Source organism: Pteropus vampyrus, unplaced genomic scaffold, assembly GCF_000151845.1.
Source record: "Pteropus vampyrus isolate Shadow unplaced genomic scaffold, Pvam_2.0 Scaffold397, whole genome shotgun sequence".
NCBI classification, from domain to species: Eukaryota; Metazoa; Chordata; class Mammalia; order Chiroptera; family Pteropodidae; genus Pteropus; species Pteropus vampyrus.
Window position 1 is genome coordinate 629,630 of NW_011889178.1, and position 4,559 is coordinate 634,188.

Below are 4,559 nucleotides of genomic sequence, written 5' to 3' on the forward strand. Positions count from 1 at the left end.
GTTCACATTTCCACTGCTGGTGCAAAATCAAGAGTGAGCGAAGCTGCAGGGCCCTTAACATGAATTATGGCAGCGGCACCAAACTCTACCAGCAGCCACTGTATTTTTCACTGTGAGGCACTGGTAAAAACTTAAGTCAGCTTCGTTTAAGAACAGACTTGATGAAGCAGTAAACATTATTGATTCATCAAATTCACTGGTCTGTCCTGGACTTTGAAAGGATCTTTTACCCATGCCTGATTTCTTTTTATTATTAAATTTTATTATTACATGTTTATTTCTATTATGATCTTATCTTTATTATTACTTTTCTTTTCATTTTTCTGTGTAATGAAATGGGTAATACACATAGAGCATTTTTGCTATATACCCTAAGTATGAGGGTTGTCTCAGGAATGTTACTTATGAGTTGAATGTTACTTATGAGTTTTATAGGACACTGTTTTACTTGAAAGAATGACTACAGACAAACTATAGTTATTCAAACTTATGTGTTTCACAAACACTTTCTCAGAAATAAATGAAGTGAGCCTGCCAACTCAAGGAAAACAACTATTAGTATTTGTGCCAATGATAAAATTTAAGCTTTCGAGTGAAAATTAAATTGTTGGAAAACCTGTATCTGCCACCATGAACTTGATACGGTCCCCATACCCACACTCTTTTCTGACAAGATTAGTAGTATATTAACAAATGTGATTTTTCTTAAATTATGTCAACACTCGTAAGATTTTCCTAACTCGATGAACCAGTGTTTTCCAAGACCAATGCACTGCACTATAAAGTCACACACGGGTAAGATACCCTTCCAAAGTCCAAGGCAGACTACTGGATTTTAACAAAACACACTGATGTGATTTCAGGTTCTACATTGCAACTAACTTATAAGAAACCACCACTTGAGGGTTTGGGTGTAGAATCACAGATGATTATTCACAATTATTAGAAAAAGCCATCAAAATACGCCTCCCTTTTCCAACTTCATACCTGTGTGAGGCTGAGTTTTCTTTACATACGTCAATCAAAGCAACCTTTTGCAACTGATTAAACACAAAATCAGATATGAGAATTTTTAGCTGTCTTCTATTTCAAAGTATCTCTGTTTCATCTGCTAATCTATTAACTATTGATAACTATAACCCACATAAACAAAAGCTCTTTGGGGCCTTAATAATTTTGAGTAGTGTAAAGGGACCCTGAGACCCAAAAGTTTGAGAACCACCGGCCCCCCCGTCTGACCCTGGCTGAGCTTTCGGGGCCACATCACGTCCTATCTTGTTCATGACAATTCCCTAATCATCCCTACCCCACAGTGCTCCCTTCTGGTGCTCTGTTCCAGTATGCACACACAGTCAAGGCCACTATTTTAATAGTCATATGGCTGCTTTATATTAATGAGTTAGATCTTTACATGATAATCTCCTAGTGTGCATGTTTCATAATTTTAGGGAATTTTCTTTCTGATAGTTAACCTAGCTAGCTCCATGAAACCAAAAATAATATTAGAGTAGACAAACTACTGTCTTGTGTCAAAAGAGAGTAAAGTGCACCCTCTGGTGGACATGTAAGCTCACAAAACAAAAAAAGAACTGTATTTGGATCGCCAGAAGAGTTCTGGCCTCACCCCAGAAAATTATCCTAGATAATATATGACTAGAGGAAATTAACTTTAATTTTTTTAATGGCATGTTTTAAAAAGAAGAAAATGTGAAACTAAATCTGGTTTGGACTTAGTCAATAACTAACTGCAAATGTGAACCTGAGGTCACATTTCTGCACACTTAGGTAAAAGCCGTCTTTCTTAAATTCTTATGAGTTAATTATACATCGGCTATCCAAAATATCTGGTTTAATTATGTGTTATTTATTAAGTAATTTTAACTTTAAATATTTAGAAACATTAACATTGATGGATAAAGCTGAGATGATTATTATTAGTTCAATCTCCAGACACTAAAACTGCTGTCGGCTCACATATCTGGCATTCCAATGACCTGAAGAAAATCTGAAAAGAGCTCTTTGAAGAATGAGAACCGATACTTGGTGTACACCTTTAACTTTGTGTGCTGTTAAAAGAATTTATTTCTTTACGTCTTTCCCCAGGATGACCGAAAATAGGAATGAAAATATGTACAACTTTATACTTATCAGTTAAAAGTAATGTATTGATGTGGAAAGACATCTGAAATAGTTAAGTTAAAAAAATGAAGTTACAAAATAATGGGTGGTAAAATCTAATTTATGTTCTTAAAAATGCACATTTGTGCATCTATATCTGTGAGCACTGATATATGTTAATACATAATAAACTATCATCATTTTTTATTCTGAGAAGGAATATGCATTACTGGAGAAAGCTTTTCACTATACTTCTATACTGTTTAAATATTACAAGCATTTTAATTAAAAATAATCAAAATTTTTAGTAAGTTCCAGAGATAACAATTGATTTAAAGCATCTCAGGAAATAGAAGTAGTTATTTCATCAACTAGGGTATTAGAAAGTTTACGTAATAATAAGAAATTTGATCTAGCTATTTGGGTTTTAAATCAGGAGACTCTGTATTTTAAAAATAAAATTGTTTAATGCCTTTATCAACAACATGCATGGTGTCTGATTCTTTCAATGATGCAGTAGTGTAAACTCTGGCAGAGACAGTAACTCTTTCACAGTTGATATGACCAGATAACCAGATGATCATGATGTCCCTGTGAAGTGCTGAGACACCATCGTGGTCATGGCATCATTCCCCAGCTTCAAGCTTTTATAGAGCTAGCCTCAGCCATAACAGCCTGGTGAGTAGAATTCTTTAAGTGAATAATCGATTGGCATTGTTAATCCCAACTTCCAGTGGTAGGGTTGACTGAAAACTAAAAAATCAGTCCAACTATGGTCATTCAGGAGCACACTCTTCCAATTATAACTCAAGCATTTGGTACCAGAAGATAGAAATTATACCTTTGCTCCAGCTGTCATTCTTCTCTGAACACACAATATCTCCAAATCAACAACTCATATAAGATGAAGCAGACTGGCCAAGAATAAATTTCTATTGTCAACACTTATAGGAAATTCTACTGGTCTTTTATAATGTCCTAGTATTTCACTCTCTAATCATGTTGCCTACCAGATATATCTGTTTAAACAAAACCTCTCTTTTCGTCAAGTTATTAAAACTCACTAATCTCTTATTCTATAAACCTAGTCCAATAATTATTTATAGTTAGACATTTGTCTTATTTTACTAAAATCCTCTGCTTAAAGAAATACAACTTCCTATGAGTCAATTAAATTACCTCGAACACATTTAAATGTGTTTCTTTGAGCATAAGCAGAGTGAGTTTTAAAAACAGTGAAAAAAGAGTAAGCAATATATGAACCATGATTCAATTTTCAGTCTTGCCCAAATTGTGTGTTCATTATGATACAAACGTTGGTGCCCCCATATGTCAGGCCCTGAGATAAAAGAAAATGAGTGTTTGGTATACATTTTCAACTGTCACCAAAAGACACATCTTATTACTTTTGATATGACTTCTCGACTTCTCAATCTAAGATAAAGATTGTCTCTCTAGGAGCTTAACTATGCTGGCATGGTTTTTTTAAGCATGGTAGCAATACTGTACGAGATACTTGAAAGTTACTCAGAGAGTAAATCTTAAATGTTCTCACCACACACAAATAAATGTAATTATGTGAAGTGATGGATGTGTTAACTAACCTTATTGTGGTAATCATTTTGCAATATATTCGTGTATCAAATCAACAGGTTGTATACCTTAAAGTTACATAATGATATGTGCCAATTATATTTCAATAAAGTTGGAAAAAATTTTAAAAATAAAAACATGGAAATAAATCATATGAAATTATACTAAAATAAGAATAAAGGCCTCCAAGTAAGATGTCACAGTTAAAACAGGATCACGAATGTGCTCTACATGACAATGACTTTTAAAAAAAACAACAGCAAGGAGATGAGCAAACATAATCATCTGAACTAAAATTAAATGCAGGAGATCAACAGAAGAGGCCCTGGTGGTTGACACAAATTACCTTTCCTGAGAGTGGTATTTGTGAGAAGGAAATAGAGGGGATTTTATCACCTCCCGCTACACACACAGAGACAGCAAAATCGTGGAATTCTCCTCCACGTGGAGCCCTTTCCTAACCACGGAGCAACAGCACTCAGAGGTCTCAACACTGAAGCTGAAGTCAAAAAAGTTAGGCCATTGCTAAGCAGCTTTCTGCGAAGGCTCCTAAAACTGACTGCCCTGATATGCACAGGAAGCACTCCTACCCTGGACAAATGAGATCCTTTAGAAGTGGCAGTTCGCATCTTTTGAGAGCAGCAGCAGGCAAGTCACACCTAACTTCATACAGAAAGCTTTCAGGAGTTCCTCGAAGTGAAAAGGGCCTACCAGTGCATGTTGAACACTAGTATCTTCCTTACTATGAAATTTAGCTGGACACATGGCCACTCAACTAGAGTTTCCAGCTTCCTTGCAGCCAAGCATGGCCATATGACACCAATGGAATGTGAGTGGAAGTGATGTGT

The 4,559-nt window shown here is 35.3% G+C and overlaps 1 protein-coding gene across 3 annotated transcripts in view; it reads right to left on the bottom strand.

The window, feature by feature from the left end:
- ARL15 (ADP ribosylation factor like GTPase 15) overlaps positions 1-4,559 on the bottom strand; it is a 386,031-nt gene that overhangs the window by 309,459 nt on the left and 72,013 nt on the right. The gene's annotated exons all lie outside the window — the stretch shown is intronic.